At 46.6% G+C, this 14,043-nt stretch overlaps 1 protein-coding gene across 1 annotated transcript in view; it reads left to right on the top strand.

The window, feature by feature from the left end:
- The first annotated feature begins 534 nt into the window (after nt 1-534).
- Nucleotides 535-14,043, top strand: part of LOC102158372 (leucine-rich repeat-containing protein 37A3-like) — a 37,185-nt gene continuing 23,676 nt past the window's right edge. Inside the window, exons 1-2 of the mRNA XM_021082301.1 lie at nt 535-1,624; nt 4,464-4,535. The gene's annotated coding sequence lies outside the window, so the exon portion shown is untranslated. The remainder of the gene's footprint in view (nt 1,625-4,463; nt 4,536-14,043) is intronic.

A 14,043-nucleotide genomic window follows, 5' to 3' on the forward strand; every position in this document is an offset into this window, starting at 1 on the left:
CAGCAGGAGCTTCAGGCTCAGCCGTCAGAGCCTCCCGAGAAGGTGGAGCCATTTTTAGCCTCTCAAGGGCCCCTCCCCGAACTTCTGCAGTCCCCTGGGCATACAGAGGCTTCCTCGATCCAGCAGGAGCTTTTGGAACCCCTCAAAGAGACGGACCCGTCTCCAGCCCAGCAGGGGGCCCCGCCTCAGCCTCCAGAGCCACCTAAGGAGGTGGAGGCACAAAGTCCAGTGCATCCTGCGATGACGGTTCCGACGCTTGGACAGGACCAGGCTCCGCCGAGTGTCACAGTTAAACCTCCAGAACCTGCTATGGAGGCTGACCATCCCACAGTCCTGCAGCAGACGACAGCTCCTCCAGCATACCTCGAGGCGACACTTCCACATCCAGAGCAGCTTCAGGCTCAGCGTCCATACCTGACTGAAGTCACAGTTCAACCTTCAGACCTGGAACTGACCATAAGTGCAGAACCCGCTAAGGGGGATGAACCTTCTGCAGCCACGCAGGAGACCCCAGCTCAGACTCTGGAGCCACTAAAGAGGTTGTGGTCCAGCCTCCATTGTATCAGTCTGCGACGAATGCAGCTCCAGGTCAGGACCAAGCTCCACATCCAACATTGCCCAACCCCCCGGTTCAGCCTTTGGACGTGGTGCTTACTGTGACTCCAGAACCTACCACGGAGGTTGAGCATCCTACAACTCCCCCTCCAAACCCCACTGAGGGGACGCTTCCACGTCCAGAGCAGGTTCAGCATCAGCATCCAACCTTGACTGAAGTCACGGTTCAGCCTCTGGACCTGGGACTTAGCATAACGACGGAACCCACGAAGGAGGAGGAACCTTCTCCAGCCACGCAGGAGACCCTAACCCAGCCTCCCGTAAGTCAGAGCCAAACAGTTCTAACACCACATCAGGGTCAGGCTGAGCTTCCAACGTCACCCAGTGTCACAGGTAAGCCTGTGAACCAGGAGCCTAGCACAACTGCAGAACCCAGCACAGAGGCTGAACATTCTACAGGCCTGCAGCAGACTACAGCTCCCCCTATAGAACACCCTGAGGCGACACGTCCACATGCAGACCTGACTCAAGTCACAGTTCAACCTGTGGAACTGACTGAAACTACAGGATCCGGTGTGGAGGCTGAACCTTCTCCAACCGAGCAAGAGACCCCACCTCAGCCTCCAGAGCCATTGCATCAGGAGGTGACAGTTCCAGCTCCAAGTGAGGATCAAAGTCAGGAGCCTACCACCACTCTACACCCTACTGCAGAGGCTGAACCTTCTACAGTCCTGCAAGAGACGACATCTCCCGCTCCAGAATACCCTGCGGTGACACTTCCTTACCCAGGCCTGACTCAAGTCACAGCTCCACCTGTTAGCATAACTTCTCAACCAGGGTCAACTGAGACAATCCTTCCTTCTGCGCAGTCTTCGGTGGTGCACTCCGCCCAATACCCCCCAGAAAAGGAGCAGTCAGAACAGAATGTCGTCACAGAGCACGTCGACATATGTGAGCTGTGCACCTGCAGAAATGAGACGCTGTCGTGCACTGGACTCAGCCCAAATCAGAGGCTCCGCAGTGTGCCTGTTCTAGGGCCCAAGAGCTACAACCACACCTTCACCGTCTTGTAAGAATGGTTTGTTTTTTTTCTTTGGGGGGGGGGGTGCCCAGCGGTGGTGTATGGAGGTTCCCAGGCTAGGGGTGTAATTGGAGCTGGTGCTGCCGGCCTACACCACAGCCACAGCAACGCCAGATCTGAGCTGCGTCTGCGACCTACACCACAGCTCATGGCAACACCGGGTCCTTAACCCACTGAGCGAGGCCAGGGACGGAACCTGCGTCCTCATGGATGCTAGTCAGCTTCGTTTCCTCTGAGCCACGACGGAATTCCACGAATTGCCTTTCCTCATTTGTTCTCTGCATCCCGCCTGGCATGGCAGCCTCTCTTCCAGGTCTTTCTCATCTCCCCAGCCCGTGTTGACTGACTTTCTGTTTTCACTTTTTGTTTGTCAGCGATTCCCTATCTTCATTTTTTCACTGTTGTTCCCTCTTCTCCAGTCTGTTCCATATGATTGCCCTTATTCTTTCTCCTTCTCCATTTTTTACCCCATTAGTTCGTTAATATCTCCTCTTCTCCTGCCTTTGCTCCATCCTCTTCACAGTAACGTGTCCCTTTCCCCATGTCATGGGTGAGAATACAACAAAGGGCTTAAGAGTGGGGATTCTGGAACCAGACTTTGTGGGTTTGAACCCAGGTCAGTCATTTATTAGCTTTTTGACTTACTTTCCGCATCTGCAAAATGGGAATTATGATAGTCACCATCTCACAGAATCCAGACGTGTTGGGCAGTTTAGATGAGTAAAGACAGGTGAAGCTTTCATGTTAGTGCCTAGCGTATATTTGATTGTTAGCTATTTTTTTCCTGTGGCTGCACCCACATAATGTGAAAGTTCCCTGGCTAGGGGTCGATTCAGAGCTCCAGCTGTCAGCCTACAGCACAGCCACAGCGATGCAGGATCTGAGCCATGTCTGAGTCCTATAGTGCAGCTCACGGCAACCCCGGATCCTTAACCCACTCATCCTCATGGATACCAGTCGGGTTCGTTAACCGCTGAGCCACGAAGGGAACTCCCAATTGTTAGCTATTATGATTATTCAGTCCCTCTGTTATATCTCGAAGGCATCTTTGTCACCTGGCTTTCTCTATATGGTACCCATTTTGTGCCAAATCAGGGCTAAATACTGTGAGAGCCACGGAGGTATGGCGTTATCTCCAGAACAGGACAATGATGTGTGGGAAGAAGAGGAATATGCCTTTAAAAGGGCGGCGATATATAATGAGGTGTTAGAAGAGCTATAGAAAGGTACTGTAACGCATCCAGCACCGTTCCTCACTGCAGCGGTCAGGAAAGCTGCATGGATAAGCTGAAACTTTAGCTGGGACTTAAAGATTAGCTGTGAGTTGTTAGAGAAAAAGTAGTGGGTACAGTTCAGGCCTCAGTGTGGCTGTCTCGGCGATCAGGATTTCATCGATCCGTCTGGCTGCCAAGATTGGGTCAGGCAACAGCGAAAGATGTGATTATGGAAAACCCTTGACTGTCGGCCACGCAGGTTTGGAAGTTAACGCCCTTAAGATACGGGTACCATGGAAAGTTTCTAAGCAAGAGGCACAGATGATGGAAACAAGAGGATTATTTTCGGTTCCATATGCAGAGTGATCTAGAGGGGAAAAGGTGAATTCAGGGAGACCAAAGTGAATGCTGCAGTGAAATCTAGGAGTAAAGTGAGCAGTTGGAGTGGTTGTGATGGGAGTAGAAAGGAACTGCTGAGAGCACCACGAAGGAAGAACTGCCAAGATTTAGCGGTTGACTGGAGCTGGGGCGGGGAGTCCAGGAAAGGGAAAATCTCGTATGTTGATGCGAGGGATGGTGTAACCGGTGGAAACACAGCAGTCTGGAAGGAGAACCCGTTGGAGGGAGGCGAGCGGAGTTTTGGGCCTCGGGTACTGGTGAGCATAAAGCAGTCAGGAGGCTTCTGTTTGAGTGGAACTGTCCCCTAGGCAGATGGGCCTACAGGTATCTGTTTGGACTTATCCCACCCCATGCATAAGAAAACTCCCGTTACTCTTTGGATGTATGTCTTACCTTCCAGTCTCTTTCCTTTTTGTTTTTCCCCAATGAGCTCATGACTTTCCTCCTTGTTCAGTGTGCTTTTTCCTGTGCAATATGTCTGAGCGAGATTTCCGTACTGGTCCCTCTAATTTCTGACTGCCTTTACCCTTCTAATACCTGGAGAGATTCAGAGGCCACTGAGCCAAAGCGTGGGTGTTGCCTGACTTAGGATTTCTTTGTTTTGCTGGTACTGATACATTTTTGCTGTTTTGTTCTCATTGATTTGTAGAAGGAGTCATTTCAGTTTTTATTTATTTATTTATTTATTTTGCTTCTTAGGGCCACACCTGCGGCACGTGGAAGTTCCCAGGCTAGAGGTCGAATCAGGGCTACAGTCACCGTTCTGTGCCACAGCCAAAGCAATGCTAGATCCAAGCCGTGTCTGCGACCTACGCGGCGCACGCCAGATCCTTAATGGACTGAGCGAGGCCAGGGATCGAACCTGCAACCTCGTGGATACTAGTCGGATTTGTTTCTGCTGAGCCATGACAGGAATGCCCAGAAGGAGTCATTTGAGGTGACTGGGGGAAAAAAAACTTACATTCAGTGTAATTGGCATTATCTATCCAAGGAATCGGACAGATAGGAAGTCAGGTTCCGAGGTAATGCCTCATTGTTGGTGCCAGTGGCCTCGCATTGTGTCTTTACTAACGGTGCCCCCTTGGAAGCTGCGGAAATTAGAAAGCTGGTCCTTTCTGCATTTGAATAGTCCCCACAAGGTGGCCATGATTCTCTTACTTATCCTCTTTATTCTTTTGCTGCCTATTAAAGTTATGAACTGTGTTTCTTCACAGAGATTTCCAAGGAAACGCTATTTCTTACATTGATGGGAATACATGGAAGGCATTCCAGTGGGTTGAGACACTGTGAGTATATTCTCTCCAAATATGAATATAACATCTTCCATTGTAAGGTCCTTCTTGGTCCAGAGTTTTGAGGTCGGAAGCTGTGAGAAAAGTATTTCCCTCTCCATATTTCAAAGCAATCTATTAACTGAAATTCTATGTGTGTGTGTGTGTGTGTCTGTCTGTCTGTCTGTCTTTCTCTTCCTTCCTTCCTTCCTTCCCTCCTACCCTCTTTCCTCCCTCCTTTGCTCCTTCCCTCCTTCCCTCCTTCTTTCTTTCTTTCTTTCTTTCTTCCTTAGGGTCATACCCACAGCTTATGGAAGTTCCCAGGCTAGGGGTTGAATTGGAGCTGTAGCCGCAGGCCTACGCCACAGCCACAGCAACATGAGATCTGAGCTGTACCTGCGACTTACACTGCACCTCACAGTTACACTGGATCCTCAACCCACTGAGCAGGGCCAGGGCCTGAACCCGCATCCTCACAGACACTATGGTGGGTTCGTAACCTGCTGAGCCACAATGGGAACTCTAATTTTTTTTAATTGACAGGTTTCCTAAACATTATATGTAGTTTTTATTGTCCATGATGGTATCTGACTTGGAGATTTTATTTCTCAAACTTGTAAGAAAAATGAAAGTCATTTGGCACAAGAGATAGATAACGTTAGTTTCCTCTGGGGAGTGGAGCGTGCTGGTAGCCTGAGGGTCAGGGGTCAGAGCAAAACCTTGGATTGTGTCCTCCATACCTTTGGAATTTTGAGCCAGGTGAGTATATATATATATATATATATATATATATATATATATATGCTACATGATTTAAAAAACTAAATTGAAATTTACAGTATTTAAAAAGCACATGTTTGGGAGTCGGTACACTATAACATGAATCTAGTGAGGTTTGAGGATTTCTAAATTAGCTTGAGGTTTGTATCTTATAAACAGAGGTTCCTAACTTGGGGTCACTGGTTCCCCAGGGCAGGATTTCTTAACCTACCCCCAGTCCCCACGTATATCTCATTGGCAATCTATAGAAGCTCTGTCCTTGGGGTAATGTTTTTAACTGTATAATAAGGTAAGGCGTTCCCATTGTGGCTCAGCAGTAACAAACCCGCCTAGTATCCATGAGGATGCGGGTTTGATCCCTGGCCTTACTCAGTGGGTTAAGGATCTGGCGTTGCCGTGAACTATGGTGTAGGTCGCAGACGCAGCGTGGATCTGACGTTGCTGTGGCTGTGGCTGGCGGCTGCAGCTCTGATTCAACCCCTAGCTTGGGAACTGCATGTGCCATGGGTGCGGCCCTAAAAAGACAACAACAACAACAACAACAACAAAACCCACATGAACCCTGGAGTTATGCTACCACAAGTCAAGGAACTATGAGCAATCAGGAGAGGGGACTGGAACAGATCCTTCTAGGAACTTCAGAGAGGGCGTGGCCCTGCCAACATCTTGGTCTCAGACTTCTCACTTACAGAACTGAGAGACAATAAATTTCTATTAAAAAAAATCAGTCAATAAATGTATAATAAGTTCAAGTATCTAGAAAGACAAAGGAAACCAATTATATTGAAATGGTTTTCATAATACTTTTCAAATTAATGATATATATTCAACTAATGAGTTCCTGGCGAGCTCAGTAGAAACGAATTTGACTAGCGTCCATGAGAACGCAGGTTCGATCCCTGTCCTTGCTCAGTGGGTTAAGGATCTGGCGTTGCCGAGGGCTGTGGTGTAGGTCTCAGATGCTGCTTGGATCCTGTGTTGTTGTGACTGTGGTGTAGGCCAGCAGCTACAGCCCTGATTTGACCCCTAGCCATGGGTACAGTCCTAGAAAGAGGGGGGGGCAACAAATAAAATTAATGATAGTGTAATAAATATGCTACGCTTAACTCAAAGCCCAAGGTACAGTGGTAGGGCTACTAACTACTATAACTGCAGGGCAGCGATGAGAATAAATGATAGTTCAAGATATGTGCAAGAGAAGTATTAACAGAGGCATTGAGAGGATGAGAGTCTTGTGGGGGTGGGGGTGGGGGAGCACACGTACAATCAAGATTTAAAGGTAATATGCTTCCTAAGATTTATGTGGTTTATCTGACATGAACCAGGGAAAAGGAAAAATCAGGAAACAGACCTCACTTAGGAGGAGGTTTGCATTGTTGGGAAGTAACAGTAGTAGTGGGAGTTGCATGTATGGGCCTGTTGACGGTGCCAGACAGGGTCCTAAGCCCATTATGTGGTTCCGGTGGTTCATGCGCTCCTCACTACAGCCCAGTGGGGGAAGGTATCATTATCCCCATGAAGAAGCTGAGTCTTGGCGAAATGAAGCATGTTGGCTCAGGTCTCTCTTTTTATGAAGTGGGGGAGCCAACGTTTGAACCAAGGCCTTTGGAACCCTGAGCTCCTATGTCGAACCACTGGGCTGTATTACAGCCACCGTTTACTTCATAGCCACTGTGTTTTGGGTTCCTTACATGCACCGGTACATGCAACTGCTGCCATGTTCATTAGGATGTGTGTAAAAAAAAAAAAGATCTGCAACAAATGTGTGATATGAAATGATCTGTGATTTCTCCTGGGGACCAAATTCACCGTGTTGCTGTCCACTGTGGTTTGTTGCCTACATTCACAGTGGAAGGAAATGCTCATTTTCGCTAGAGGTTTGTGAAAATTGGGATGTAATTTGATTTCCCATCCAAGTGCGGCCCTCTGAATTCAGTCTACTCTATTCACAGACCTCTGCCATAGAAGGATCGCCCACAAATGGAAATTGCTTGCATACCTTTGCATGTATTCAAGAAAGTTCAGTTTCCTAGGGAAAAGGACCATTGCGCTTATGACATTCTCAAGGGATTCTTGTCTCAAAAGATTGAGATTTTATACATAAGTGTAGAATTTCAAGGGTGTAAAAATTAAAATATATAGAAAAACAAAGGGATGCTGGTGGTCTTCTTTCTTGACGGGAATGGTGTTACACGAGAGGATTTGTTTTGTAATTATTAAACTGAACAGTTAGGTATATTTGGGGCACATTTTCGTTTTTGTTTGTTTGTTTGTTTTGTCTTTTGAGGGTCACACCTGTGGCGCAGGGAGGTTTCCAGGCTAGGGGTCCAATCGGAGCCGTGGCCGCCAGCCTGCACCACAGCCACAGCAACACAGGGTCCGAGCCGCATCTGCAATATACACCACAGCTCATGGCAATGCCAGATCCTTAATCGACCGAGCAAGGCCAGGGATCGAACCTGCGTGGTCATGGATGCTAGTCGGGTTTGCTAACTGCTGAGACATGATGGGAACTCCCACATTTTAGCTTTTTAAAAAAATTTAACGTGGGCAAAAAATCAAAGGACTTCATATGCAGCCCTAACCCTCCTGTAGTTCTGTATGGGGCTTCGCAATATGGTTTGGGAAAAGAGAAGAGAAGGGCAGCTCTGTATATTAATTTTATATCCTGCGACTTTGCCAGGTTCATTGATGAGCTCTTTAACAGTTTTCTGGTAGTCTTTAGGATTCTCTAGGTATAGTATCGTGTCATCTGCGCATAGTGATAGTTTTACTTCTTCCTTTCCAGTTTGGATTCCTTTTATCTCTTTTACTTCTCTGATTGCTGTGGCTGGGACTTCCAAAACGATGTTGAATAGTAGTGGCGAGAGCGGACATCCTTGTCTTGTTCCTGATCTCAGTGGGAATTCTTTCAGCTTTTCACCACTGAGAATGATGATGTTAGCTCTGGGTTTGTCATATATGACCTTTATTGTGTTGAGGTAGGTTCCCTCTGTGCCCACTTTCTGAAGGTTGTTTTGTTTTGTTTTTTCTATCAGAAATGGGTGTTGTGTTTTGTCACAGGCTTTTTCTGCGTCTATTGAGAGGGTCATACGGTTTTTATTCTTCAGTTTGTTAATGCGGTGTATCACACTGATTGATTTGTGGATACTGAAGAACCCTTGCATCCCTGGGATAAATCCCACTTGATCATGAGGTACAATCCTTTTGAATGTATTGCTGGATTCGGTTTGCTGGTATCTTGTTGAGGATTTTTGCATCTGTGTTCCTCAATGAAATTGTCCTGTGGTTTTCTTTTTTTGTGTGGTATCTTTGGTTTTGGTATCAGGGTGATGGTGGCCTCATAGAATGAGTTTGGGAGTGTCCCTTCCTCTTCCATCTTTTAGAATAGTTTCGGAAGGATAGGTGTTAGCTCTTCTCTAAGTGTTTGATGGAATTTGCCTGTGAAGCCTCCTGGTTCTGGACTTTTGTTTATTGGAGAAGTGTTTTTAATCACAGTTTCCATTTCAGGACTTGTGATGGGTCCGTTCATCTTTTCTGTTTCATCTGGTTTAGTCTTGGAAGATTGTGCTTTTCTAAGAATGTGTCCATTTCTTCTAGGTTTTCCGTTTTATCGGCGTATAGTTGCGTATAGTAGTCTCCTATGATCCTTTGTATTTCTGTGATGTGCGTTGTTACTTCTCCTTTTTCTTTTTTTTTTTTTTGTCTTTTTGTCTTTTTGTTGTTGTTGTTGTTGTTGTTGTTGTTGTTGCTGTTGTTGTTGTTATTGTTGCTATTTCTTGGGCCGCTCCCGTGGCATATGGAGGTTCCCAGGCTAGGGGTTGAATCGGAGCTGTAGCCACCGGCCTACGCCAGAGCCACAGCAACGCGGGATCCGAGCCGCGTCTGCAACCTACACCACAGCTCACGGCAATGCCGGATCGTTAACCCACTGAGCAAGGGCAGGGACCGAACCCGCAATCTCATGGTTCCTAGTCGGATTCGTTAACCACTGCGCCACGACGGGAACTCCTACTTCTCCTTTTTCATTTCTAATTTTATTGCTTTGAGTCCTCTCTCTTTTTTTCTTGATAAGTCTGGCTAAGGGTTTATCGATTTTGTTGATCTTTTCAAAGAACCAGCTTTTCGTTTGATTGATCTTTTCTGTGGTTTTCTTTGTTTCTATTTCATTGATTTCTGCTCTGGTCTTTAGATTTCTGTCCTTGTACTAACTTTAGGTCTTGTCTGTTCTCTCTCGAGCTGCTTTAGATATAAAGTTAGCTTGTTTGTTTGAGCTTTTTCTTGGTTCCCGAGGTAGGCTTGTATTGCTATAAACTTTCCTCTCAGAACGGCTTTTGCTGCACCCCATGGGTTTTAGAGTGTCGTATCTTTGTTGTCATCTGCTTCTAGGTATTTTTAAATTTCCTCTTTGATTTCTTCAGTGATCCATTGGTAGTTTAGTGGCGTGTTGTTTAGTCTCCACGTGTTTGTGGTTTTTGCAGTTTTTTTCTTGTTGTTGATTTCCAGCCATAGAGCGTTGTGGTGGGAAAAGACGCTTGACGTGATTTCAGTTTTCTTAAAGTTACCGAGGCTTGATTTGTAGCCCAGGATGTGATCAGTCTTAGAGAATGTTCCATGTGCACTTGAGAAGAATGTGTATTCTGTTGCTTTTGGGTGGCATGTCCTATTAAGTCCATCTGGTCTAAGGCTTCATTCGGGGCCTGTGTTTCCTTATTGATTTTCTGTCTGGATGATGTGTCCATTGCTGTAAGTGGGGTGTTAAAGTCCCCCACTGTGATTGTGTTATTGTCGGTTTGTCCTTTTAAGGTTGTTAGCAGTTGCCTTACATATTGTGGTGATCCTATGTCGGGTGTGTAGATATTTAGAATTGTTATATGTCTTCTTCTTGGATTGATCCTTTGATGATTAGGTAGTGACCTTCCTTGTCTCTTAAAATAGTCTTCATTTTAAGGTCTATTTTGTCCGATATGAGTAGTGCTACTCCGGCTTCTTTTGATATTTTCTTCCATCCTCTCGCTTTTGATTTGTATGTGTCCCTGGGAGTGAAGAGGGTCTCTTGAAGACAGCATATATGTGGGTCTTGTTTTTGTATCCATTCAGCCAGTCTGTGTCTTTTGGCTGGGGCGTTTAGTCCATTATTAACATTTAAGGTAATTATTGGTATGTGTGTTCTTATTGCCATTGTATTAATTGCTTTGGATTTGTTTTTGTTGCTCTTTTTTCTTCCCTTCTTCTCTTGTTCTCTCCTCTTGCGGTTTGATGACGATCTTTAGTGTTGCATTTGAGTTGGTTTTTCTTATTTGTTTGTGTATCAGTTGTAGATTTTTGATTTGCAGCTGCTGTGAAGTTTTGATAGGAGAGTCTAAACATATGCGAGGTTGTTTTACGTTGTTGGTCTCTTAATTGCAAGTGCATCTCCAGTGTCCTGCTTCCGTACCCTCGTCTTCTCACCAATTCTGACTTTGGTGGCATAATTGTGTGTGGATGATTTCGTATCTTTACTGTATATTATACCTTTACTGGTGAGCCTTGTCATTTGTGGTATTTTTGTTTCTGGTTGCGGCCTTTTCTTTCCTGCCTAGAGAAGTTCCTTTAGTATTTGTTGTAAGGCTGGTTTAGTGTTGCTGAATTCTCTTAGCTTTTGCTTCTCTGTGAAGCTTTTGATTTCTCCTTCAAATCTGAATGAGAGCCTGTCTGGGTAAAGTAGTCTCAGTTGGAGGTTTTTTCCTTTCATCACGTTAAGTATGTCATGCCACTCCCTTCTGGCCTGCAGAGTTTCTGCTAAGAAATCTGCCGATAGCCTTATCGGGGTTCCCTTGTATGTTATTTGTTTCTTTTCCCCGGCTGCTTTCAGTCTTTTCTCTTTGTCTTTAATTTTGGTCGGTTTGATTAGTATGTGTCTCGGGGTGTTCCTCCTTGGGTTTATTTTATATGGTACTCGTGGTGCTTCCTGGATTTGAGTGAGTGGGTCCTTTCCCGTGTTAGGGAAGTTTTCGGCTATTATCTCTTTGAATGTTTTTTCTGTCCCTTTCTCTCTCTCTTTTCCTTCTGGCACCCCTGTGATACGGATGTTGGTGCATTTAACATTGTCCCAGATTTCTCTGAGCCTCTCTTCATTTGTTTCCCGTCTTTTTTCTCTTTTCTGTTCTGCATCAGCGATTTCCACTAGTCTGTCCTCCACCTGGCTTATTCATTCTTCTGCCTCCTGTAATCTGCTGTTGGCTGCTTCTAAGTGAATTTTTTATTTCAGTTAATTGTATTTTGCATCTCTTCTTGCTTAAGTTTTATATCTTGTAATTCTTTGCTCAGTGATTGTTGTAAATTGTCCATCTTCGCCTCCAGTGTATTTCCAATGTCTTGCATCATCTTCAGCATCAGCAGTTTAAAGTCTTTTTCCTGGAGGCTGAGAATCTCCTGATCACTTGGCTGTTTTTCTGTTTTTTTTTTTTTTTCTTTCTCCCTTCTCTGAGTATATTTGGCTGTCTTTTCCTTTTTATAGGTTTTTGGTGTGGTGACCTTTTTACAGATGGTAGAGTTGTAGCCTCTCTCACTTCTGGTGTCTGCCCCCCTTGTGTGTGAAGTTGGTCTGGGGGCTTGCTGTAGGCTTCCTGATGGGAAGGAGTGGTGCCTGCCCACTGGTAGGTGGAGCTGATTCCTATCCCTCTGGTGGGTGGGGCTTTGTCTCTGGGTGAGATTAGAGGCAGAGGCTTTGTGCCTGGGGTGTCTTTAGGCAGCCTGTTTACCAATGATGGCTGGGGCTGTGATCCCACCTGGATTGTAGTTTGGCTTGGGGCTTCTCAGTGCTGATGGGCGGGTCCAGATTTTTCCCAAATGGCCACCTCCAGAGGAACACCTGCTGATGAATATTCCCAAGAGCTTTGCTTCCAATGTCCTTCCCCCACAACAAGCCACATTCATGCCCTGTTTTTCCAGGAGATTCTCCAAGAACTGCAGTCAGGTCTGACCCAGAGTCCTCTGGAGCTTTTGCTCTTCCCTGGGACCCAGCGCAGGCGGAAGTCTGTGTGTGCCTTTTAAGAATGGGGTCTCCGTTTCCCCCAGTCCCGTGGAGCTCTTGCACACAAGCCCCACTGGCCTTCAGTGCCAGATGCTTGGGGAGCTCTTTCTCCAATGCCAGATCCCCAGGCATGGGGACTTGACGTGGGGCTCAGAACTCTCACTTGTGTGGGTGAGTCTCTGTGAACCAGTTCCTTTCCAGTCTGTGAGGCGTCCCACCCGGGAGGTATGGGGTTGCTTCTATGGCATAATCGCCCCTCCTGCCTCCTGATGTGGCCTCCTCTTTGTCTTCTGGAGTGGGATATCTTTTGGAACGTTTCCAGTCCATTTGGTTGAAGATTGCTCAGCATTTGGTTGTAATTTTGTTGTTTTTAGGAGAGAAGTTGAGCTCCAGTCCTTCTATTCTGCCATCTTAATCCCATCTCCTCTGGGTTTCCCACTGTCAGTCCTTTGGGTTCTGCAGTTCCTGCCGGTCAGGCAAAAGTTGCTGTCTTTTTGAGGCTCCTGCTAGCTCTGCAGCAGGACTCTTTCCCCAGGACTCTCAGCTCTGCCTCGGGAGCAAGGGGTCCCGGCAGGTGCTCTTCCTTATCCCACACTCGCCCCAGAACTCCCAGTCCTACACTCAGCCCCTGAGCAGCCTTGGGGTCACCCGACGCCCCCGCCAGCTGAACCAGGATGCGGAGGCGGAGGCGGAGGCGGCAGGCCCCAGCAAGGAGCACAACCAGCTCTGCAAGGTTGATGCCAACCAGAGCTGAACTCTAACAGAGACTTTGTGATCTAAAGAGTAGACGTTAACTATGTGATTTGGTGGGAAGAGTGGATGGGTTGGGGTGTATGTGCGAGAGAGAGAGAGAGAGAGAGATAATGGGGGGGAGGGAGGGGGGAGAGAGAGAGCAGGGGAGGGAGAGAAGGACACAAAGGAGGGCATGAGAAGAAAGGCTGAAATGAAAACAAGAGCAGGGAGTTCCCTGGTGGCCTAGCAGTTATGGATCTGACGTTATCACTGCAGTGGTTCTGATTACAGCTGTGGTGCAGATTTGATTCCTGGCCTGAGAACTTCCACATGCTGTGGGCACAGTCAAAAAATTTTTTGAAAATAAATTATATTAAACAGAGCAGAGATCACCATCCCTAAGTTAAATAAGAATTGGGTTGTGAGGGAACATGATGGAGGCTAATGTGAGAAAAAGAATACATGTGTGTATGACTGGTTCACTTTGCTGTAGAGTAGAATTGACAGACCACTGTAAATCCATTATAATGGAAAAAATAAAAATCATTTTAAAACAATGGGGGTGGGAGTTCCTGCTGTGGCACCGTGGGTTAAGAGTCCTACTGCAGTGGCTCAGGTGTCTGAGAGGTGAGGGTTTGATCCCCGGCCAGGCACAGTGGGTTAAAGGATCCAGTATTTGGCGCAGCCATGGCGTAGGTGGCAGCTGCCACTCAGATTCAATTCCTAGCCTGTGTGTGGCCATAACCATTTAAAAAAATAATAATAATAAATAAATAGAAAAGAATTAGGGGAGTCCCATCGTGGCTCAGTGGTTACCAATCCGACTAGGAACCATGGGGTTGCAGGTTTGATCCCTGGCCTTGCTCAGTGGGTTAAGGATCCGGCGTTGCCATGAGCTGTGGCGTAGGTCACAGACGCGGTTCGGATCCGGCATTGCTGTAGCTCTCGTGTAGCTACAGTTCTGATTTGACTACTAGCCTGGGAACCTCCATGTGC

This window comes from Sus scrofa, unplaced genomic scaffold (assembly GCF_000003025.6).
Source record: "Sus scrofa isolate TJ Tabasco breed Duroc unplaced genomic scaffold, Sscrofa11.1 Contig622, whole genome shotgun sequence".
NCBI lineage: Eukaryota > Metazoa > Chordata > Mammalia > Artiodactyla > Suidae > Sus > Sus scrofa.